The sequence below is a fragment of the Ictidomys tridecemlineatus genome, chromosome 13 (genome assembly GCF_052094955.1).
Source record: "Ictidomys tridecemlineatus isolate mIctTri1 chromosome 13, mIctTri1.hap1, whole genome shotgun sequence".
NCBI classification, from domain to species: Eukaryota; Metazoa; Chordata; class Mammalia; order Rodentia; family Sciuridae; genus Ictidomys; species Ictidomys tridecemlineatus.
In genome coordinates, this window is record NC_135489.1 from 77,869,344 (window position 1) to 77,895,148 (window position 25,805).

A 25,805-nucleotide genomic window follows, 5' to 3' on the forward strand; every position below is an offset into this window, starting at 1 on the left:
CATTATCTTTGGAAGACAAGAACTGAGAAGTATATGTGTACTCAGATTGAGGAAGAGAACAAGATATCCCATTGTGTTTTCTGGATGCAGTTCATTTGGTTTAAATTTCTGCTGTATTTTATTTTACTACACTTATATTACCTTTGCTGGTTATTTTCTTTTGCCTTTTTTTCTCTCTATGCTGTTGTATTTGATGTTATGAATTTTTAAAGTTACTTCAACATCATTGGGAAATAAAATTGATTAAAAATAAACCATCCAAAAATGAGTCTGTAAAAAAACTTTTGCTTCTTGTCTTCTGGTACAGAGGTTCACAGACACAAACACTTATTCACAAAATAATGAACAGGAAATCAGAACAGAAAGGAGAGGCAGTAGGTTATGTAACTTACAGGAATGGCAGGTGGCTCCTGCATAGCCCACATGAGTGCAGTCAAAGGAGAAGGTGTCCCAGGACTGGGAACATTCACCCCCATGTTCACAATAGCTGGGCAAACACCTAAAGAAGGACAGACACATTGTTGTTTTTACACTCAGTCATAATAAACTGTGCATCTCACACTAGTATGGTATAGGAAAGGAAGGAGGACAACAATTAACAGAAACATTTCAACAGGACCAAAGACTGTGGAGTCTGATCTCACCATTTATGTGGGAATCAGATCAATTCACATTGAATAGTTGTTTTTTCTCTTGAGTTGTCTCAAGGTCAACAAACGTTCAACCTCAAGTCAGTAAGTGCAGTACATGCTACTGATTCTCATGCATTTATGACAGGCAAATTTTCTATTTATCAAAAAATGTTTTTCCTTCTCATAAAAACATAATATTGATTTCATACCTGACCAGGATATAAACTGCTTGCAATGACCATAGGCAGAGCCTTCATTTACACCTTAAATCTGAGTTGGGCATATGACCAACTTTGACCAAAGGACATTTTAACAACACATAGTAATTAGTAGTCAGGCACAAAAAGGACAGTTCTCTTTTGTAAACCTCAAATATGTTTCTGATACATATGAAGAATGAAGTGGGTTTTTTTTTTTTTTTTTTTTTTTGCCTAAAAGCACAACAATATAAATCAAGAATCAATAAATGGTATGGAGTCAAACTAATAAGCTTCTTCTTGGCAAAGTAAATAATTATGTGAAGAAAGAGCCTACAGAGTGGGAGAAAATCTTTATATATACATCAGAGCACTAATCTCCAGGATATATAAAGAACTCAAAAACCTTAACACCAAAAAAATAAATAACCCAATCAATAATGGGCTGAGGAACTGAACATACACTTTTCAGAAGAAGATAAGACAGTTGATCAACAAATATATGAAAAAAAATGTTCAATACCTTAATTACTAGATACATGCAAATCAAAACTACTCTAAGATTTCATCTCACTCCAGTCAGAATGGCAGTTGTCAAGAGTACAAGCAACAGTAAGTGTTGGTGAGGATGTGGGGAAAAAGGTACACTCATACATTGCTGGTGAGACTGCAAATGGGAGCAACCACTCTGGAGAGCAGTATAAAGATTCCTTAGAAAATTTGGAATGAAACCACTGTTTAACCCAGCTATCCCACTCCTCGATTACAGCTTTGTAAGTATAGAAACAGATGTCATTTATCTTTTATTTTTTATTTTTGGGTGGGAGGGCTGGAGACTGAACTCAGGGGTACTCAACCACTGAGTCATATCCCAGCCCTATTTTGTATTATTTTTAGTTAAACACATGGTCTCACTGAGTTGCTTAGCACCTCGCTTTTGCTGAGGCTGGCTTTGAACTCATGTTCTCCTGCCTCAAACTCCTAAACTGCTAGGATTATAGGCAAACACCACCGTGCCCAGCCAGAAGTCATTTTATAGCCCAGTGGACATGTAATCTCCAAATGGAATGTGGTCTTACTTCCTGTTGAAGTTCAGTTTACATCTAATTAAATATCATATTTTTAGTATTTCTTATGCAAATGAGCACATAAATCCAAGTCCTGCAAGTAATCTTCAAACCAGATTTCTCCTTTCTGCTTGATCTCTCACTAGTGACTTGGTTTTGGGGACTCATAAGGGTCTTATGTGGGTCACGTTTCTAATGTAACCCCAAAAATCATAGATCCTGCTCTATAGAGTAAAAACATCTGAAAACAAAAACAAGAGGATTTAGGTTGGATGCTTAAAATATATTTGATAAAGTTAACTCTGAAATAGAATTCAGGAAGAAATTCTGTAATCTTAAAGCCAGAACAACGTGAAATGAAAAGAAAAAAATATTTCTTGTGGTCTTTCCATGTAACCCTTCTAACTTAAACATTGTAATATAAATTTTGTAATCTATATTATTTTTCATCTATTTAAAATTTAAGCATCAAATATCAGGAGAAATTTACCTTTACTTTGTTTTCAAGGGAAAAATGGTATATACTGCACTTTAAAAATTTAAAAAGCCATTCAACCTGGATGGAAGTATAGCTCAGTACAGAGCAGTTGCTTGACATATGCAAGGTCCTGGGTTCCCAGTCTCTAGCACCACCCCGCCCCCTGCAAAAAAAGAAAAAAAACAGTGTTCTATAATAGTGTTGACTAACCAAAAAAACTCAATAAAGATATATACATATATATGTATATACATATATATTCATGTGTATAAGTGTGTATGATTATATATATATATATATATATATATATATATAGTAACCTATATCCACATGAAAACAACTGTAAATACTTCTAGTTACAATTGCATATAGATTGTAATGCTAAACAAACCAAAATTCAGGTAAAACACTGGCCAAATTAGTGCCCACAGTTCAGCTCACAAGGAAACTCAGCATGCTGGTTGTCAAGAATTTTTGGTTTATAAAAGAAAGAAAAAATTTATTTTCACTCCCAGCTTTTCAACCAATAAGCAGTAAAGGAATGTATTAGGAAACTGTGGTGGTGAAAAACCTTTTGGCTAAGAAATTCTACTCCTGAAAATTATCATCAAAATAAAAGCCTCAATATCTGAAACCACATGTGCCAATGCCAATGTTTGTAGTGGGGAAAAAACTAGAGATAGGATACCCACCTTCAGTAGGAAAAAGAAGAAAATACTGGTGCACTTTCATAATGAAATGTTAATAGCCATTAAAATAGAACTATACCTGGTTAAAAAAAGAATCCCACAATGTGATACTGAGTCAGAAAAGCATATTTGTAAAACCTGTCAAATTCAGATAGGTAAGTATTTATAAACATGTACATGAATATGAGCCAGTGATAGATCTAAGTGAGATTTGATTATGTTGCATACAATAAGGTAGGCAAACTAGTCCAGAAACATGACAGTGTTGGGAGGAAATACAGTTCTGCAGGGAAAAAGCAGAAGGAAATCTAAGAAAGCCAAGCAGAAAGAAAAACTGGGAGGAGACCTCAGAGAAATTCTATGGTAAGTTCTGGCCTTTCCTTCCCTCATGGACACACAGATTCAAACAAATACAGATCAAGTCTTTTTATGAAAAATAAAGACCTTATTTCATAAGAAGCACGAAACTAGCCACATTGAAGCTGGTAGCAAAACCCATGAAACCCTAACCCCTTTTCCAGCACAATGTCAGAGAACTATGAAACTGCAGTACCAGCTTCTTCCAGGGGAGGGAAGGAAAGGTCTGAACTGTACATCCAAGTCCAATGTTCTGAGGGCTGCCCATCGGTCTGGTCTGATTTACTTCTTACCTGAATCTGAGTCTTAACAGGAAGGGACCCTGTGTGGGAGTCCCTGAGAACAAAAAGAGCAGAGTGGAGGATATCTACCAAGCAAGTACGCCCTGTAGCCCCTCCCCAAGGCTCAACACAGAGTTCACTGCTGAAATCCCCAAATCCCAGGTTCCTCATGGGGAGGGGAAGAGATGGACTGTGTATCCAACATTCCAAATTTTCCAGTGACTGGCTTCTACCCACGGGACTGTTTCCTTCTCTCCTATCTTGAAGCAAATAAGAAGCTGGCATGCTGTCGACATCTAGGAGATATGAGAACAAAGACAGCAGTTTAGACTAGGAAGCAAGCACCTGCTAAGCCCCTCAACTAGAGCAGAAAAGCAAGAAGGTGGAAACCACCAAATTTCAGTTCCTGAGGAAGAAAAGGATTGGACTGTATGTGCAAGTTTCCAAGTTTTTCAGGGGCTGCCAGCGAGACTGGCTTCTGTCACATTTGTCTTGGTGTACTGATGGGACCTGAAACATTTTAGATACCTGTGAGCCACTGGGGAAAATGGTGGCAGTTTGAACTATCATGTCACTACATATATAGCCTATCTTTGTGGTTCAAAAAGGGAATAAAGTAATCACCAAATCTCAACTTTTCTCTGGAAGGGGAGAGCTGGATCAGATAGTGTGCAGTGTTCCAACATTTTCAGAGGCTGTTATCTCACCTCTCTTAGAGCATTGATGGGACCCAGCATATTCTAGATGCATGAGGGCCACTGAGAGTATAGCCAAAGGATGGACTATTCTGTAGTCACCTGCCAGAGCTCCTCTCCTGGTCAGCACAAATTAATCAATGAGAATCCCAGAAACTGGCTCATCTCTGTGATGAAGAGAAAAGAAAGAAACATATGCCAAACCATCATAACTGGCTTCAATCTCACCATTTTCAGAGGATGAATGAGACCTGGTATAATCTAGATGTCTGTGTCCCTCTGAGACCTCAAAGGAATCCTGGTGTGCTGCTGGATCAAAAAACCAGTGGTACTGCAGACAGGAACCAAAAGCAGCAGAAGTCTGTGAATTCATGAAAGAAAGAAAAAAGGAAATGGAAGGAAGGAAGGAAGGAAGGAAGGAAGGAAGGAAGGAAGGAAGGAAGGAAGGGGGGAGAGAGAGAGACAGAGAGAGAGAGAGAGAGAGAGAGAGAGAGAGAAGGAAGGAGAGAGAGAGAGAGAGAGAGAGAGAGAGAGAGAGAGAGAGAGAGAGAGAGAAGAGAGTAGAGAGAGAAAGTAAAGATAAAAAGAAACAGGCAAATCCCCTAACTGGGAATTTACACAACCAAATCCAGCCAAGACACATACACAAAGAGTTTGAAAAGTACGTGGCAACGCTTCCCATTGAGGGTCTTATTCTATACAAATCCTGTTCATAAAGACTGGAAAACGTGTTTTTTTTTCTAATGTGCAGATACTAATACTAAGAGACAAGGAAAATGAACAAATAGAAAAACATGCCTCTCCAAAAGGAATAAGATGAGACTTTTAGAACCCAATTTTACTAACATGTAATATATGAATTACCTGGCAAAGTACTCAAAATAAACTTGGGAGAAAAAAGCATGAACAAAATGAAAAATTTACCAAATACATAAAAAGAGCCAAAAGAAGTCTTGACCATAAAGAAAACAGTAACTAAAATGAAAAATTCTATAGAGAAATCAGTCTATATCAAAATATCATACTAAATCAAACAGAAGAATCATTGAATTTAAAGATAAATCATTTGAAATTAGCCACTCAATGGCATAAAAAGAAAACAAAAAGTGAAAAAAAATGAATAAACTTGGTAACTTATAGGACACTATTGAATAGACTAGTATAAATAATTATGAATGTCCAAGAAAGAAAAGACAGAGCCAAAAGCTTACTCAAAGAAATAATGGGGAAAACTTCTGAAATTTGAAAAAAAGGAAGAAATATCCATATTTAGGAATCCAAATAAGAAGAACCCAAAGAATTCCACAGTGAGAGACACTATAATTGAATTGAATTGTGAAATATTAGACATAAAGAGACAGATCACATTACAGGGGAACTTCCCTGAGACAGTCAATGAATTTTTCAGCAGAAACTTTGCATACATAAAGGCAGTGGAATATTTTCCAAATGCAGAAAGGTAAAACTGCCAACCAAAAATATAATACCTGACAAAATTGTCCTTTAAAATTAAAGAGGACATAAAGAGACCAGTCTTACAAGAAACATTAAAGAGAATTCTTCAAGTTGAAACAAACCAAAGCTAACTAACACTATCTATGCATACATAAGTATAAAACTTACTGTTAGAGGTAAATGTATAGAAAAATACAGAATAATGTAACACTGTGACAATACTGTGGAAATTGCTTTTCAATGCTAGTATAAAATTTTTAAAACAATTATATAAAATATGTGTATGGTTACCCAATACAAAATGATATAAATTGTGATGTTAATAATATAAAGTTCCATAGAGAGGGGTAATAATGTAGTTTTTTTTTGTTTTGTTTGTTTTTGTGGGAATTGAACTCAGGGGCACTCAACCACTGAGCCACATCTCCAGCCCTTTTCTGTATTTTAGAGAGAAGGTCTCACTGAGTTGCTTAGCACCTTGCTTTTTTGCTGAGGTTGGCTTTGAACTCATGATCCTCCTGCCTCAGCTTCCTGAACTGCTAGGATTACAGGCATGCGCCACCATGCCCAGCAATAATGTAGTTTTTATATGCAAGTGAGGTTATTATTATCTTGAAACAGACTGTTAGAAATATACAATGATTTAGAAATAAATCAAAGCATATTACTATAAAAATCAATAAAATATAAAAGAAAACATTATAAAAAACAGGAACAAAAGATTTATAAGATTGGCAGCAAACCTTTAACAAAATGCTAGTAATGTATTTCTGTGGCACAATAAAAAATAAATATTTGGTATTTGTACCTGATTCCGGACACATAGCTCCCATAACTCTAAATCTCCAAAGGTCTAAGTGCCTTCTGTATGCTCAAGAGAAGACTGATAACTGAATGCTACCTCTATGCACTTTTTAAATGGGAGCTGTTGCCAGAAAGACCAAAGAATCATTAGAGGCATGGAAATTTCCACTGCATTACATGTCCCAGAAGGCAAGAAAGGATAAAGATTGAACTTAATCACCAAGGGCTAATGGCTTACTCTATCTACCTGTGTCACAAAATATTCATAAAAATCACTAAACAAAAGGGTTTGGAGAACATGCAAGCATCCATGTGTTAGGAGTGTGGTATGTTCCAAACCATGATGTTTAGGACTCTTCCCTAATTTGTCCTTTGTACCTCATTTGGCTACTTATTAGTAGCTTTTAAAATAAGCTGGTTATAGCAAGTAAAGGGTTTTCCAGAGTTTTGTAAGCTATTGTAGCAAACTAATGAACCTGACTTGGGAGTATTGTGATAACTCTGTAGGCAACTCTTGACAAAAGTGTGGGTAACCCAGAGACCTGATACTTGCAAATGTCATCTTAAGAAAGGACAATCTTGTAAGACTATTCCTTAAGAGTGTGAAGTATGACACTAATTCAGGGTACTGAGTACTAGAATTGCTCTGAACTGTAGGACACACAACTGGTGTCCAAGAGTTGGAAAAATGGTGTTAGAAAAGGCAACATAAATTTGGCATCAGAAGGAAAAATACCACACATAATTGGAGTCAGAAATGTTGTAGCAAAAATATTCACCTTCCTCATTAATGATTACTTTACTATGAATAAATTAAATTCCTCAACCAAAAGACACAGGAGTGGTTGAACAGATGAAAAATCAAGATCCACCTATGTGTTGTCTACAAGAGATTCAGGTTTACATATAAGGACAGATACAGACTGAGTTAAGTAATTCAACAAAATAGTCCATGCAAATTATAACCAAAATAGAGCAAGGATGGCTAAACATGTCAGAAAAAAAATGAATTTTGAGTCAAAAACTATTACGAGACAAAATTTTAATAATATCAAAGGATAATAAAAGGATCAATTCACCAGAAAAATATCATAATTATAAAAACAAATGTACTAACATCAGAGAACCTAAATATATAAAGCAAACATTGCAGAACTGAAGCAATTCAATGATAGTAGGATACTTCAATGCCCAACTTCCGATAAAGAATAGAACATACACATAGAAAATCAATAAAGAAACAGCATAGTTGAACAACAAGGTAGACCAAATAGATATAAACAGAACATTCTACTCAAGAGCAGAAGAATACATTCTTCTCAAGCACACATGAAACTTTATCCAAGGTAGATCACATGCTAGGTCATAAAACAAGTCATAACCAATTTAAGAAGATTGAACTCATAAAAGTTCTTTTCTGATCACCATGGAACCTGGAATTCAACAGGTGAAGGAAGACTGAAAAATTCACAAATATGTAAAAATTAAACAATATGCTTTTTTCTATTTGTTTGTTTATTATTTATTTACTTATTTGGTGCTATTGTTAGAATTCAAGGCACCATCTATGTAAGGAAAACGCTTCACTACTAAGCTACATCCCCAGAATTTTTTTTTTTTTTTAATTTTTATTTTGAGACAGGACCTTGCTAAGTTTCCCAAGCTGGCCTTGATCTTCTGATCCTCCTGCCTCAGCCTCCTGAGGAACTAGAATTAAAAGACCATGCTGCCACTCCTGGCTGTAAACAACACTCTCTGGAACAATCTGGTGTGTCAAGGAAGAAATTTAGCGGAATTAGAAAATATCATGGGACAAATGAAAAGGAGAACACTCTGTGCCAAAACTTTTGGAATAGAGCATAACAATATGTACCCACTCTGAAGATAAAGGAAGATCTGAAACAAAAAACTAACTTTATACCTCAAAGATCTAGACAAAGGAACAAAGCCCACCTACCTCATCAAAGAAAGAAAATCATAAAGATTAGAAGAGAATTTAATGAAACAGAGAAGAAAAAAAATAATAAAATTGAGTTGGATTTTTGGAAAAAATGATGAAATTCACAAAGTTTTAGCCACACATGAGCAAAAGGAGATTGAAATAAATAAAATCAGATATGAAAGAAAAGATATTACAACTGATGACATACAAATAAAATGGATCCTAAGAGACTGATAAGACCAATCAATGCCAACCAATTGGAGAGCATAGAAGAAATGTAAAAATTCTCACAAAGATATAACCTATTAATATCAAGTAATGAAGAAAAAGACAATCTTAATAGACTTGTAACTAGAATAGTAAAAATGCTGAGTTGGTGACCAAAAATCTCCTACTAAAGAATATTTAAATAATTTGGGGCTGGGATTGTGGCTCAGCAGTAGAGTTCTCGCCTAGCATGTGCAAGGCCTTGGTTTCAATCCTCAGCCCCACATAAAAATAAATAAATAAAATAAAGCTATTGTGTCTATGTACAACTAAAAAATAAATATTAAAACAAGAATATTTAAAGAATTTAAAAATATTTAAAGAATTGAAGCCAATCCTTATCAAACTCTTCTAAAAAAATAGAAGAGAACATTTCCAAACTCATGCTGAGACTATCAAAATTAAAGATGATTTAAAAAGCAAAAACACAAAACAATATTTGTGATGAACATAGAAGCAAAAATCTATATCAAAATACCAGAGAACTGAATTCAACAACACAATTAAAGGGATAATACATCATGACTAAGTGGGATTTATTCTTGGGATGCAAGAGTGGATCAATATATGAAAATCAATTAATGAGATTAACTAAATAAACAGAACAAAGGACTAAAAATCACTTGATTATCCTAATAGATGCAGAGAAGGAATCTGAGAAAATTCAACACCATTTCATGATAAAAACTCCAACAACTAAGAATAAAAGGATATTACCTCCACATAATAAAAGCCATCTATGGAAAGCTAATATGTTGAACGGTGAAAAAATAAAAAGTTTTTCCTTGAAGATCAAGAACAAATAAAGGGAGTTTTTCCCCAGCCCCTAGGGGGTAGTGCTGCAGATACCAGTCCTGGTCTGTTGGCAGCAGCACCAGGTTACTGTGGGTTTCTTGCACTTCTGCTTCCCAACCCCCAGGATGGTGCAGGCATCTGGTGAGATATGGCTAGCTCCTGTTGTGAGGAAGGCACAGGCGAGGAGGAGAGGGTTTTTGTACTTCGCCTATGGCAGCAACTTAATGATGGAGATGAGCTACCTCTAAAACTCCTTGGCCACATTCTTGGCCCGCCTCTAGGATTTTAAGGTTGGCTTTGGCAATTTCAAGGCAAAACCAGTCAGAGGTGGCACGGAGGCAAGAAGGCATTAAAAGTGGAATGTATGTTTTAATAGAAGTGAAAGTTTCAACTCAAGAAAGGAAAGAACCTATCAAAACTATCTGATGACAAATTATGACCACACTTCCCCATCCCAACTATATAAAAAGGTTATTTGCATGGGTGCAAAAGAAAACAGTTTGCCACTGGAGTATTAAGAGAAGCTAAAAGCAATAGAAATAACCAGATGTAGTGGCACATGCTGGTAACCCCAGTGGCTCTGGAGACTGATGGCAAGTTCAAAGCCAGCCTAAGCAAAAGCAAGGCACTAAGCAACTCAGTGAGACCCTCTCTGTAAATTAAAAAATACAAAATAGGGCTGGGGATGTGGCTCAAGTTAAGTGCTCCTGAGTTAAATCCCCAGTATCCAATCCCCCCCTCCCAAAAAAAGGCAATAGAACTAAATGACTATAAAGGAAAGGTCTCAGAAGACCTTATTATCAAAAAGGGGGAACAAGAGCTCTTTAGAACATAACAAAGTACTAATATAAAATATTTCTAACATTTAAGAACAGAGACCTGTGATATCTCCATGTTAATCTGTTTTCAACAGTATTCTGAAGGGGAACTTCACTTTAGTGATTTCATATTTTCAGACTATAAAATAACAGGCTGGTGAAGAGTTGGACAATTAAAAGGGGACTGTAAAGTCCTGTAGTAACAAGTAGATGTGGGTATTCCTAGGGACACTTAAAGCTGTTTTCTTGGGTTGATCTTAAGTGTCCTCTTGTTCTGTGACAAGGATAGATTTGCAGTTCTCTCCATGATGGTGCTGGTAAATTGCTCTGCTGCCTGGGCTTTTTTTTTTTTTTTAGTGTAATAAGAGTAATCAAACTACTGACATAATTGATAATAAAAATAAAATTTTGGAAACTGGAGAAAAAAAAAGAATAAAACGAGCTGCCCACTCTATTTGTAGTCAACATCTTAACAAAAACCATAGTCAGCAATTAGGCAAGATAAAGAAATAAAATGCATCCAAATTGGAAAGGAAGAAGTAAAATTATGTCTTTTGCAGATGACATTTTAGAAACAATATTTTAAAAATTGGAATTAATGAAAAAAAATTAGTAAAGTTGCAGGATAAAAAAAATCAACACAAAATTCTGTTGTGTTTCTAAGGAAATTGCATTTGTCAACTTTCTGACACTGTGACAAAATACCAGAGATAATCAACTCATAAGAAAGAATGATTTATTTTGGCTCATAGTTGCAGAGGTTTCAGTCTGTGGTTGCTTGGCTCTGTTGTTTTGGGCCTATAGTAAGAAAGTACCTCATGGTTGAAGCACATGAAAAAGGAGATCTGTTTACCTGATGGCAGCTGGGAAGCAAAGACAGAGGGGACGCTGGAGTCCCAATGCCCTCTTAATGTATCCCCAATGACCTATCTTACTTTCAATAAACCATACCTCCTGAAGATTCCACCGCCTCCCAATAGTGCCACAGGCTGGGGATCAAGCCTTTAACATATTGGCCTTGGGGAACATTCCAAATCCAACCTATAGCATTCTACCCCTAGCCCTCAAAGGCTCATGTGTTAGAAGCCTGGTTCTCAGCCTGTGGTACTACTGTATAGAGGTAGAACCTTTGGAAAATTGGGTCTAATAGAAGAAAGCTGATTTACTGGGGGTATATCCTTGAAAGAGATACTGGGACCCTGGCTCCCTCTTTTCTGCCTCTTAGCTACCATGAGGCAAACAGGTTTCCTGTGCCATACCATGCTGCACAATATATTCTGCAGGGTCCAGTGACCAGAGACTAAAACCTGTGAAACTATGAGCCAAAATAAACCTTTCCTCCTTATAACTGGATTACCACAGGTGTATTGTCACAGTAACAGAAAGGTGACAGAGAAATTAAGAAAGCACTCTCACTTACAGTAGCATTAAAAAGAATAAAATACTGAGGATAAATTAACTAAGGAGGTTAAAAAAAAAAAAAAAAACTTGAACTATACAGAAAACTCCAAAACACAGATAAAAGAAATAAGAAATACATGTCAAGTTCATGGATATTATACCAATACTGAAAAAATGGCAATTCAATCCAAAGTAATATACAGACTTAATCCATTCCTAATGGCATTTTTTTATTCAAATAGAAAGCAACCTTAAATTTCATACAAAACAGAGAATTCTATATAGTCAAAGCAATCTTGACAAGGAGAGCAAGAAGCATCATATGTCTTTTTTCCAAAATATATTATAAAGTTTCAGAAATTGAAAAAGAATGGTATTGGGATAAATATAGAAATATCGACCAAAGAAACAGAATAAATACCATAAATAAATCCACAAATATGCAGACAACAGATGTTCCACGGGAGTGCCCAGAATGTACAATAGGGAAAGGATTGTCCCTTCAACAAATGGTGTGGGGAAAACTATATATTCACAACTGAAAGAACATAGTTGGACTCTGTTGGGAAATAAGGATCTCAAGACTTCACTCCCACGTTTATTGTACCGTTACTCACAATAGCCAAAATGCATAAACAATATAAACATCCATTGATGGATTAGTGGATATGAAACACACACATACACACACACAATGGAATATCATTCAACCTTTAAAAAGGAAATCCTGCTATCTGCAGAAACATAGATGAACCAGGGGAACCATAGGCTAAGTAATTTAAGCCATTTGCAGAATGACAAACATTGCATGATTTCACTTAGATCTAAACAGTCAAACTCATAGAAGCAGGGAATAGAATGGTAGTTACTAGGGCCTGAGAGCAAAGAAAAATGGAGGGTTGCCATGTAACTCATGTAAAATTTCAGTTACTAAAGATAAATAAGTTCTAGAGATCTGCTTTACAACATTGGGCCTAGTTAATGTTATTGTACACTCACAATTTTTTAAGAAAGTATACTCATGTTGAATGTTGTTATCACCACAAAAAGCCTGTTAAAAGCTGTTTTATGATACTTCGTGATTTTGCAACATGCATCCATTTCACACATAAATATTAAATTCACACATAGAAATTATATCAAACATAAAGAAAAAATTATACCAAACAAACAAAATTTGTATGATTTGTACCTTTAGAAGTATATTTTAAAACTGAATCAATGAAACAAATTGAATCTCTCTTCTCTATTAACCACACATTAGGACTTTCTTACCATAAAGAGTTATCTCTGGTTTGTGTTTTTTGGACAAATTAATGATATCCACTCCATTATAATAGAGATTTTCAAAACACCCAGTGGACGCTCTTATGTGGCAATACCATTGATACTCCATGTCCAAGAATCCCTCCAAAGCTGATATTAAAAAGAAAAAAAAGATATAAATAATATTAATTATTTTCTGATTATCTACCCCAAATATTAATGATATATAGATCCTATGATAAGTGTATTCAAATTTGCTTTGCATATTATATTGTCATATTAATGCCAAATGAAGTTTTAAGATGCAGATTTATAATTTTATTCATTATAGAGAGACTCAATCCCCTTATTACAATTTCTAGACATATGAGTCTTCTCCTAATAGTTAGATGAGAATATTGTATCATTATTTCCATGGTGATCTGTATAATAGCTTATCCAGTGTATCATTGCTAAAGAAAAGGAGAACAGTAAAACTCCATGTCCCTGAATGCCTCCTTTCTTTTTTAAATTTTTTTTTTTTTTTGTAGCTGTAGATGCACAGCATGCCTTTATTTTATTTATATTTGTATGTGGAGCTAAGGATCAAACCCAGTGCCTCACACATGCTAGGCAAGTGACTGCCACTGAGCCCCAGCCCCAGCCCTGATTGCCCCCTTTCTGTTCCCAAAAACCTTGCCAAGTTAAGGAAACACTGAGAGCAAGCCTGGACCGGAAAGTCCACATATGCATTATCTTAAAGGACCTGGGCTTCCTCTTACGCACAATGGAAACCAGAGCTAGTTGGTGCTACCTGTAGAAAGCTACTTTCTTACATGTACATCAGGGTAATTGCTCCTTAGGATGCTGGTCAGACAAGCTAACTAATTAGCTAACACTAATGATGTCACTGCTTCCGCAGTCTAAGGCTGAGGGCACCATGGAAAGGATATGTGACAACAGTCCAGCTGGCCACTACTGGACAAAGTGGTGAATATAACAAAGTGGTGAACAAAAGTAAGAATATAACTAGTCAAATTCAAATGAAGTTCTCTAGCTTATTGAACAGCAATATAGTACTGAAACCCTGATAATGAAGAATTAAACGATTTCCCATTTTAGCAGTACATATTCCTAAGTATGTCACTGATGGCATTAAGAATAACTAAGGCTTACCTTGCAGTTAGCCAACAAGGACATATTTGTTCTGTACATGATTTTGCCAAGATTATTTTGGTCAAAAGGATTTTACCCTCATCCTCCCTGTTGCTACTATGGTTCTGCAATAGTTAAATGATTAAAGCATCAAAATCTTCTGGAGCATTTGCTGCACACAGATTGCTGAGATGGGGCCCTGAATTTCCCACTGAGCAGGTTTGAGGTAGAAGCTGAGAATCTGCATTTCAACAAACTCCCTCCTGGTGTCCCAGTGCTTGAGCTGGTGTCCATACTTTGACAGCTGCAGCTTTAAACCACCAAAATTATATTTCTTGGAAGATTCTCCTCAGGCAAAATGGAGTAGTGAAAATTTTATTGGTAAGTGAGACACAAAATAATGGTTTTAAAACTCTTTTGTCCTAATCCTTTGAGTTATTTCCTAATGTGACCTCTAACACTATCTAGAACAATTAACCATGTGCTAATCACTTATATATCTGATAAGGCAAATCTAAAATGTATATGGACAGACATTTCTAAGCTTACTGGGCGATCAAAGTAGCATATGGACACCTGGCAAACTGGGTGTAACAAAAGTACTTAGTCACAGCCATCCCTGCAGCAGCCCCAGTAGTTTAAAATCTTAAAGGACAATAAACCTAACCTCAATTTCAGGGATTTAAAAAGGTAGACAAGGCGCAGGCGCTCGCAGCCGCTCCCGCGTGCCCCCCCCCCACAAGCCCCGCGCGCGACCCCCAGCCCCGCGCGCACCCCATCAGTCCCGCGCGCACCCCGTCAGTCCCGCGTGCCCCCCTCAGTCCCGCGCCCCCCCTCAGGCCCGCGCGCCCCCCCCTGAGGCCCGCGCCACCCCCCTCAGGCCCGCGCACCCCCCCTCAGGCCCGCGCGCGCCCCCTTCAGCCCCGCGCCCCCTCCCCCACCCCCGCGCGCCCGCGACTCTCGGGGCTGGAGTTTTTTGTTGTTGTTGTTTTATTAGTTGCTCAGGACCCCCACTACCTGGTGCCCGAGCGCCTTGGGTTCACCGCCCCAGATCCCCCAGCCGTGAAGACGGGCTCACCTCAGCAGCAAGAGCGATTGCTCCTCAGCCACCAGCGGCGCCCAAGGTTCCCCACGAGGCTGGGACTGCTGGGCGGACGCGGGAAGCTGAGAGAAGGCAGAAGATGCCTAGGTCTTGGGGCCATTGGGGACAGCTGGCCTCGTCCGGGAGCTGCTCCTGAGGGCCTTGGCTGGGCTGGCGAGAGCGAACGTCTGGCCTCAATGAAGGAGCCACGCACTGGGCGGAGACCCCAGCCCCCAGCGCCGCTAAGCTATTAAGCTCAGAGCGGGATTCCCCTAACCGGCCCAGCCCCGCCTCCCCAGCGCTGCTGGGCCCCCATTGGCCAGCGCCGCCTGCACCTCTGGGGAACCGGCTCTCGTAGAGCTGAGCCACAAAGGGGAAGGACTGGGCGGCTGCTCCTCCCCACCCGCTAGGCCCAGCAGTGGACCTCAGTGTTCCACATTTGGCAGGCCCCTCAGGTTCAGGTAAATAGATGGGATTCCATCACTGTTTGTCCCTGGTCCTAATGACTTTCGTCTTTGTGTCTTCCAGCCAGACCTCACCCCTCAGGCCTGGGGCCTGGAGGCACCAGCTGCCTCTGAACTAGGGCCTTTATTCTTCACACTGTCCCTCTCAAGGCCTCCCAGCAGGGATGGCCTTCAGAGGCCAGGAGCACTGTGAAAATTCCTGTCCCAGAGAGGAGAAGCAGGCAGGAAAGGAGGGGGCAGGTGCAACTTTGACCCAGTTAAGTGACTCTGGGGAAGAGCAAATGCAAAGGCCCTAAGGCAGAATCAACTTGGAGTGTTCAAGGAACCTCCAGAACAGCATTAAGCTGAGGACAAGGTTAGTAGTTGTTATGTTTGAATATGAGGTGTCATCCAAAAGGTCAGGTGCTGACACAGGAGGTGTGATTACAGTTTGAGAGCTGTAGCCTAATCAGGATTATTGAGTGGCAACTGCAGGCACATCCTGTATAGTTGGAGGAGGTGGGTCACCAGGGGTGTGCTTGGAGGCTTTATATTATGTCCCTGGCTCCTTGTGCTTTTTCTGCATCACCATGACGTGAAAGGCTTTTCTTTGCTACATTCTTCTCCTATCAACTTCTGCCTCATCTCAGGCCCAGAGCAACTTTCAGCCAACCACAGAACCTCTGAAGCTAGGAGCCAAAATCAACTTTTCTTCCTCTACCTTGTTCTCATCAGGTATTTGGGTCACGGTGACAAAAAAGCCAACTAACATAGTAGTTGAGTGTAGAGAGGTCCTTGGCCTTGGAGGCCAGTGCAAGGAATTTGCATTTGCTTTTGCTGAGATAAGAAGCTCCTAGAAGAGGGTAACACTAAGAAGAGACATGGGGCTAGTCTGGGTTTTTAAGAAGCAGACACCAAGAGGGGATTAAATATGTAAGGGTTTTATTAGGGGAAGTGCTTTATTGAGATAAAATGGAGCTGGACAAGATGAGATCTGATTCCTAGTGAAGGAGAGAGAGCGGGAAAATTGGGTGGTCCAAGGTGGCCATGCAGTCTGAGGAAGATTCTGCAAAGCCTTGGAGCATCTGTGAACTGTCGAGGTGATTCTGTGTCCTGCAGAAATGGGCCTGCCTTAGTGTCCTGCCTCTTTCAGACACTGGCTAGGGGTGACCCCTGGGACACATGGCCTCTTTTAAATTCAGGGGGCTTTCAGATCCAGATAGCCATAGCCCTCAGTCCATTGGACACCCAGGTTGCTGGTCTGCAAAAGGTGTTCTCATATTGCCCACCTAGCTGGCATTGTAGACATGCACTTGGGCTATTTCAAGATTATCTGGGAAGGTGAGCAAGAGGCACAATGATGACCACAGAAGGTTCCAGCTCTAGAGCCCCACCCAGGGGTGCATGAGCAGCCCCAGATGGAACTCAGTGGGGGCCAGACAGAAGTATGTGCCTGCCAGGGAGTTAGGCACTGCCTGACTCCATCCCTGCCACCCAGTCTCCTGCCACCCAGCAAATCCCCTGTCTCCCTAACAGAATTCAGGCCTATATCCTGGCTTCTGGCTATTGTGCCATTTTTATAGCCTGGACTTGATTTAGATGTTAAAGCCTTGCTAAGAATATGCCCCGACACTTGAAAGAACCTTTATTATTATCCTAAATTGTAAAGAACTGGTTGTTGCCCCCCCCCTTCCCTTCTTCCCTTTCTTCTCTTCAGGATCAGGCTGGAGCTAGGTCATTGTTGTTAATTTTAGATCTGAAATTGTATGGGTTATGGTTGGTGTCCCTATACTTTCATTCCTTAAAACAGGAAGAAAGATCCCAGCTGGGAACTTGGGAGAGACAAGAAGCTGCTCAGGGCAGTGTTGCAGTGGAAATCACTAAATATACCTAGGAAACGCCAGATTCAGAGAGAGTTTTTGTGTGGTTAAATTAAAAAAATCCCTCTGCCCCCCCCCACCATCTGAGGGCCAGGATTACACCCATCATGGATTAGAGAGTGGGAGGTAAGACCTGTATGTGTGGGTTCAAATCCCAGCTCTGCCACTTTCTAGCTCTGTGGCTTTGGGAAAGGATCAAAGTCCAGCTTCTTCACTGCCTCAATTTCTTCATCTGTAAAATGGGTGATACAATCTATTTATGGCTGGTAGGGGATTAATCAAGGTAGCCTATGTAGTTTTCACTGGAGTGTCTAAGGCAGGCATTGCCTTTGTGTATGTTAGCTGTTAGGACAGGTTGAGCTTTCCTAATCTGAAACTCTAAAATTGGAAAAGCTCCTAAATCCAACATGTTTGGGGTGCCAACACAATGCCCCAAGTGGAAAATTTCAACCATAAAATTCTGTTTCATGCATAAAATTATTAAATATATGATATAAAATTGCCTTCAGTCTATATGTTTAAGGCACATATAAAAATGAAGAAATTTTATGATTAGACTTCAGTCTCATCCCTAGGATATCTTATTATGTCTATGCAGATATTCCAAAATCTGAAAAAAAAAATCCAAAATCTAAAATGCTGCTGGTCCCAGGCATTTTAGATAGAGGATACTGTACCTATATTCACTCTGAATTTCCTGATTGGTGGGGCTTAAATTTAGAACACATCAAGGAAGTTCTTAGGAATAAAAAATAAAAATCCCACAGTAAAGTAGTGATCAAATGAATAAACTTACTATTTTACTACCTGGTAAGACTTATTAAGACATTTAATGATACTTGCTGATGTTGACCGAGCACTTTCTACATAGCTTTGCTAAGCTAAACTCTTCATGAATAGAACAGCCCAGAGCAGCAGGCAAAGCAGGGGATCTGGATCAGGCCACCTGGTTCACGATTCTGGCTCTGCCACTCAGAAGCTGCTTCCCGCTTCTTATTCTTCTTTAACAATTTGGAAGTCAGAATCTCTCTGCAGTGGGGTAAATTCTGTCTCCCTGCACATGTCAAAGTCCTGGCTCTGAGTATCTCAGAAGGTGGCCTTATTTGGAATTAGGGTTGCTGCAGATGTAATTAGTCAACATGAGTTCACACTGGAGCAGGGTGAACCCTTAATCTAATCTGAAAGGTGTTCTCATAAAAAGACAGTGTGAAGGTCCAAGGGAAGAACACCATGTGACAAAAGGGACAGAGGTTGGAGTGAGGCAGCCACAACTAGGGGGCTCTGTGGGTCAGCAGCTGCCACCAAAAGCCAGGGAGTGGCAAGGAACCCTTCTACCCAGAGTCCCAGGGGGACCACATCCCAGCTGAAGACTTGATGTCAGTCTCTGTCCTCCAATGTTAGTGGAGCTTTCTGCTGTGTGCCACTCAGTTCAAGGTACTTCATGATGGCAGCCCTTTACCTCCTAGGGACCACTGAAGCCACCTGGAGTCCTGTGAGCCAGGAGATGTGGGCCTACTTTTCCTGCTGCCCAGCCTCTCACAGTACTCCCTGTTTCTGCTCAGTGTGTGCCTTGTCATGGGAGTTAAGTTTTCATTTTCCTGCAAGTTGTGGTTCTTCCTGGAAAGCCATTTTGAAGTGCTGGACTCCAAATGCCCCCTGAAGGAGTTGAGCTTCTTACTCTTACACTTACTCCAGAGATTTTTTGCAACATGTAATAAGTGGTGTGTCCAGATCACAGCACATTAGATAGGAGCTGATCTTACACATCAGTGTTGTTTGCTGAGGCAACACTTTCCTGGAGATTACTCCATGCTTCCTGTGAGGTCTGTGGCTTGTGCTGGCTTCAGTGGAGCACTTAGTAAATGCTAATGGGTAGCAGTCCCTCAAATCCAGGTATACTGGTGATGGCCCTGCCCAGTGCTATCCCCTTTTCCCTTTTTGCTTGCAGTGTGAGTATTCCCCCACAGAACCCTTTACTTACTGGGTCAGTATCTTCTTTTCCCTTCAGTGGGTCTTGAGCATACATACAGTCCTGGGCTATTGGGAAAGTTCCTTTGGATTCCAGCTTCAGGGAGCCAGCCCAATTCCCAACTGCTGCAAAAGAGAAGGAAATGAGTATTTCAGGGCCTGAGGGGAGCCAGGCTCTTGAGTTTGCGGGGAAGGAAGTCTAAAGGTGACTCTTCTGCTTTTTCTTGGGCAACCTCTGCCTTGGTGGACCTGCAGGCAGCCCTCATCCATGGATTGGCCCATGCTATCTTGTTCTCAGCTCTGCAGGAATTCATGCTGTTAAATACCTAAGCATTCTCAGTGGTGGTGTTCTGCTTCATCACCTATAGTCATTCTCAGTCTCCATGGTGGATAGCCCTGCCACACTCACTACACTGACCTGAAGCCAGCATATTTCCCTATGGCTTCCATTGTGGGTGTAGAACTTGTAGAAGTGTCTGTCTTTCTGATTCCCTATTTTTACCCCAGATGTTCACTTCAGGCCTTGGGGACCATGTGAGGGGGACTTTCAGGTCTGATGTTGGCATCATTACTTCCCAGAGAGGCTCCTGTATGGATGATTCTAGATTCTCAGGCTACACTTAACTTAGCATGACCCTGGTCTTATTTAAACTTTTCTAAAAGTTCCCTGGTAGACTTTTTAGAAGATGATATTAATTTTGCACTAGAGAAAGACAAAATGCACCCAGACCCTCTGCGTGTATTAGTATCATAAAGCTGATGTAATAAAACACCACAATCTGGATGGCATAAAACAACAGAAACAAATTTGCTGAGGCTGTCTTTGAACTTGCAATCCTCCTCCCTCAGCCACCCCAACTGATGGGATTTCAGACATGCCCCATTGCACCCAGCCAGGAATGCAGATCTTTGAGTTGTCAAGAATGTAGATGCAACACTCAGTTTGAATGATGGCACAAGTGCCACCCTAAGCTACTGTAAGAAGATCCAAGGTCATTTAGTGTTGTAAAACAGCTTTTTTGATGAGTACCATCTCTGCCTTAAGGAAAGAACTACCTTTCTCAGTGTCATTGAGAGCTTTTTGAATATAATTGTCTACAGCTTCTATGTACCACATTTATATCCTCTAGACCAATTTTTGAGATAAACAGTAAAGCTAAATGATTATACCAGTGAAAAACAGATTGTTCCCATCTATGCTTGAGACTGGGGTTATTTGCAGGTTGACTTATTTTTTTGTGTCTACTTCCCTTGCATCCATGGGTATACAACAGTACATCTTTCCATGCAGCCTAGAGGAAGCCAGGGCCATAAGTTAGTCCCACATATCCACTAGGTCCCATTGGGTGCTTATCATCTAATTCCAGGTCTGTAGTACCATCTAATCCCAAACCAATCTTAAGCCTGTGAAATCACAATATGTTGACATTGAGATTTTGAGGTCTATCCTGACTCCCAAATGAAACTAGGCCACATATCCTAAGTGTTGTTATGTTATTCACAACACATTGTGGTCTTCTGATTGAGATGTCCTGTGGTGGGCATAAGCCAGATATATTTATCCCAAATTTTTTAAAAAAATATTTTTAGCTGTAGATGGACACAATACCTTTATTTATTTAGTTCTTTTAATGTGGTACTGAGGATTAAACCCAGGGCCTCATACATGTGAGGAAAGCTCTTTATCATAACCCCAACCCCATTCACCCCAAATTTGATAGTAATATTCCTTATATCTTTGCTATTCTGGCATTTATAATGAAAGATAAAGTGAAGATGGACTCCAATGTGGCTTAATGACTGCAAAAGTTTGGAAATTGGTTCACTCTACAGTGAAGTTTTTTCCATGACCTGGATGTGACAAAGTCTCATTTATAGAACATAATTTAACATCTGCACAAGAAGTGGTTCATAATGAGTCCATCTTTCCCCTTTGATCTAGCATTAGAGACCATAATTTTGCCTAGTCATACCAACAAGCTGGGGTCAATCCATGTTCTGATTGTTCAACTACTGACATCAAAAGAACTATGTGCCTTGATGCACCTAAGTTTAAGATAACATGACCCAATAATGGAGTTGAATATTTAACCATTACCAAAAGAGAATAAGTAAATATTGTATCTTCCCAATTGCAACATGGAAAAGAAATAAAGTGTCTTATATTGTGTATTCTGCAGGAATCAGCAGAAAAGTGTCCAGGGAACAAGGTTGGGACACTATATGTGGTGCCAGTATCCTAAAGGAAATGAATGACCCTATTTCCTACCTCAGGTTACCCTCAGTACAGCCCCAGTGATGGTGACTGTCTGGGGTGCTGACTGATTCCCAAGGCTTCCTCATTCTTGGGCTATCATTTTGAGGGTGTCTGACCTGAGGTTTCTTCAGCCTTAGGGGAGTGAACTTTCCAGTAGCCTCTTCTGCCACATATAGAGCAAGGAGTCTTTGAAGCCTGCCCTTAATTTAGTGATTTTTCTTCTAATGTCCTTACTTTCTGTAACAATGACAGACATTTTCAGAGGCTCAAGGGTCCTGTGGAGGAAGAAAGGGGTGGACATTAAGAAATGCAGTCAATAATTGCACTGATCTCTTGTCCCTCATTTCTCCTTTTATCTATCCCTTAAATGTTCCTCCTGGTCTAATCAGAAAAGACCTGTGTGGCCACCTTCAAGGGAAATTCCAGGGCATACAAAATACCAATTTTCTAATTTCTATCTAAATTTTGGAGCAAATTGAAGAATGAAATTATCTTTTAAAATAAGTTGTCCTTCAAGAGATGTAGGATCTAAGGGTGTATATTGTACTAAGCCTTCTTCAATCTTTCTACAAAAGCCCTGGGGTTTCACTCCAACCCCTGATCAATTGTTGCAAGTTTCATACAATTAATAAGTTTCATCCTACTGTTTTTAAGTTCTACCTTGAGACAAATAACCGTGTGATTGCTGTTCCACCTTCTAGGTGATTCATCATAATTCCATTGATGAGGCTAAGTTGCAACAGTGAAAGGCCACAGGGTATAAAGTGTTAGTAATATGTAAATCATTCCCCCAAACCCTAGAAGCTTCTGTGCCCTGATGTCTCTCTGTATCCGTTAGTGATTGATTCAAAATTACAGGTACACCTCTCAAAGCCTGGGTTAAATGTTGGTCATCAGGAAACCTTCCGAAATCCCCTTGATTTCCTTTAGATCTTACATAGAAAAAGACACTTGCATTCTGACTGGTCTAGATTCTCCATTTGTCTCTTGTAATGGGTGTAAACTGGCAACGGGCTTGGCATGGATAGGCTCATGGTGAAGGAAACAACAATGGGAGGAGTGGGAGCAGTAGGTAATGGTGGGTACAGAGGAAAGTGGAAGAATTAGATTTTGACAGCTGTGTGTGAAGTACATTGTTGAGAGAGAGGAAGAGGTGGTTTGAGGGGTCCCCTAGGCCAGTAATGTTTTGACTCATCATTGCTAGAAGGGCCTCATCAATGCTGCAGTTACCACATCAATTTTTTTGGTACCTTAGTAAAAAGAAAGCCTGTAGATAGGGAACTTCTGCCATTTTACTTCCTTTCTGCAACATGAATCTCATAAGAGTATTATAGTTTAGACTTCTATTAATGGGCCATTTCTTTTTATCCCCTAATTCATACTGAGGACAATCAATATCATCCTCAGTATGAATTAGGGGATAAATGAAATTAATCTCTTCTTAAGGGTCTCCAGGCAAAAAAAAATCATCCTAGTTTCATAGGATGTACCCCAAGGAGGTGGTAGCTTGTATCAATAGTTGATTTCCTATCTGTGAAATAAAGCCAGCCAAGTGTAATGGCATACTCCTATAATCTCAGGGACAAGGGAGGATGAGGCAGGAGGAGTGCAAGTTAAAGGCCAGCTCAGCAACACAGCAAGGCCCTAAGCAACTTAGCAAGACTGCCTCAAAATAAAACAATAAAAATGCCTGGGGATGTGGCTCAGTGGTTAAGTGCCCCTGGGTTAAATCCCTGTTACAACACACACACATACACACACACACACACACACACACACACACACAAACACAAACACTAAATAAGTAATGAAAGAATTAACAGCCTGTTGATACCCCCAGGAGTTCCTCAGTAGTACTGACCTGCAAGACAGATGACTGTATGAAGATATCCCTCACATACATTGCAATTTAAACCCAGAATCAGGAGCCATCCCTGTGTGGTTCCCTAGAATGTAGTGTAGCATGTGTGTCCAAGTTCAGCAACCCATGCCTTGTCTGCTCAACTCTGTTTCTCAAGCCTTTAATCTTATTTATTAAACATGTTTAATAACCTTATGGTAGACAATTGATATGACTTGGGGAGTGACCCTTAACCCTTTTGCAAATTTGAAGAGTATGATGAACTTGATGTTGAAAAGTGGAGGGAGCCAGAGGTTTTTCTGTCACCCTGTTGGAAACATAGCAAGGCCAAAAGTAACAGTAAGTATCATAGAAAAGAGGAAGGATCATTGTATGGCTGGTTTTTTCCTTGGAATACAAACTGCGAGGGGTCATGATGTCCATGGGGAGTCATTATACAGTAAGGACAAAAGAGTACCATTTTGGTGAAGATACCAGCTGAGAAAAGGTTTCTTAGCTATAAGATACCTTAAACTAACTAGTGCCCCATAAGGTGATTTGCAAGTAGGTAAAGATGGTGAACTCATTGTCCTCCAATTTCTGAACATAGCCTCTAATAGAAGGTGGTATGATGCTCATTACTGAAGAGAGTCAGAAGTTACTATAAAGCAACAGCCAAACAGTGGAGTCTCATTGCCTCTCTGGTGGCCTTGCTCAAAAAGATGCCACAAAAAGCAAGAGAGAGTGTACATCTGCATGTCAGGAAGATAAAAAAAGGTGCCGCTGCAGTTATTTACTGTAAGAAAAGATGGCACTGGTGTGACATATGGAACAGATTTTGCAGAGGAAAGTGTACACAGAGAAGCTCAAAGCAAAAGGCAAGATATCAGGGGTTAAGTTACATATCATCTCAACCAAAGCTGTGAGAGGAACAAGGTGAAGTTCATATACCTGTCCTGTAGATGGCTGTTGATCTGAATGGAGGCACCAGGTTAGAAGTCACAGGAGAGTGGAAAGTTGAAGCTCTAAACTTCAGTTCTTGTGTTTCAAAAAAAGAAAGCCACCCAATTGAGTCAAATGTATGAAAGATGATATATCATGAGCTCTGTAACGTTTTGAACAACCAGTAAAAAAAGAAAAAAAAACAAATAATGTTTTTCACATCAAAAAAAAATATTTTAAAACATACAAAAAAAAAAGAAAGCCAGACACTGAAAGCCATGCAAGAGAATTTTATTATAAGTAGAAAGTAAAGTAAGGCTCAAAGAGCCCTCTCATGAGAGTGGGTCATCTCCCATCAGAGAATGAGAAATGAAATAGTGCTGTTTGTAAATGTACTGCTGTTTTATGGTTGCCTTGAGAACTGGGGTTCACCTTTATCACTCTTTGACAATCGGGTGTTCAACTCCTTCACATCAGGTGGTAGAGTTTTTGATCCTAGTTGGTCCTCCCCAGAACTGTCATGGTGGCCATCCTATTAAAGGGGGGGATTTATTTACAAGTCAATCCTATGTTAATGTGAGTTTTGGGATCAGTGAGTAGACAAAATTTACCTTTGTGCTCCTGGATTCTAAGAAAATTTATCTTCAGGAATATTTTGAGACACCTATGGCCATAAGAATGAATATGTGAATATAAGATCCTATTTTCAGGAGATCCTATTGTCTAGCTTTACAATGACACCAGCTAACCCTGTCAAGAGTTAGTAATCGCTCCACTAATCTTACTTGATGTATTTCTAATTGGCTCCCTTTGTTCTGTTTATTTGTATAACTGTTGTTTTTCTGCATTTTCTGATTACCCATTTGCCTTAAAAAAAAAATAAAGAAAACCTTAAAGTAACTTAGAGAAAATCCCTGTTATTGTTCTGCATTTCATTGCATTGCAGTTCACTACTCATTACTATTTAATGTCTCCCACTCCCACTCCATTGAACTGACAATGACAACCTTTGGTTTGTGCAGGTTGGAGGAGGGTCCTTTTGCATTGGGGCTGACAGGCTAAATGGCAGATGAATAGGATTCCACCGGCCACCCTCAGGGACGGACCAGCAGGAAA

At 39.6% G+C, this 25,805-nt stretch overlaps 1 protein-coding gene, 1 non-coding gene and 1 pseudogene across 3 annotated transcripts in view; 2 read left to right on the top strand and 1 right to left on the bottom strand.

The window, feature by feature from the left end:
- Positions 1–15,711, bottom strand: part of LOC144369930 (E3 ubiquitin-protein ligase RNF213-like) — an 89,706-nt gene extending 73,995 nt beyond the window's left edge. Inside the window, exons 1-6 of the mRNA XM_078030415.1 lie at positions 15,357–15,711; positions 13,154–13,294; positions 4,409–4,563; positions 3,067–3,997; positions 2,387–2,537; positions 393–499 (exon numbers count right to left, since the gene is read on the bottom strand). The gene's annotated coding sequence lies outside the window, so the exon portion shown is untranslated. The remainder of the gene's footprint in view (positions 1–392; positions 500–2,386; positions 2,538–3,066; positions 3,998–4,408; positions 4,564–13,153; positions 13,295–15,356) is intronic.
- On the top strand, positions 9,808–10,494 carry LOC144369706 (gamma-glutamylcyclotransferase pseudogene; annotated as a pseudogene).
- The window catches only part of LOC120885103 (uncharacterized), a 31,458-nt gene continuing 21,358 nt past the window's right edge, over positions 15,706–25,805 (top strand). For both annotated transcript variants that reach the window (XR_013429780.1, XR_013429781.1), the window contains exon 1: positions 15,706–15,820. This is a non-coding gene — a transcript (uncharacterized LOC120885103). The remainder of the gene's footprint in view (positions 15,821–25,805) is intronic.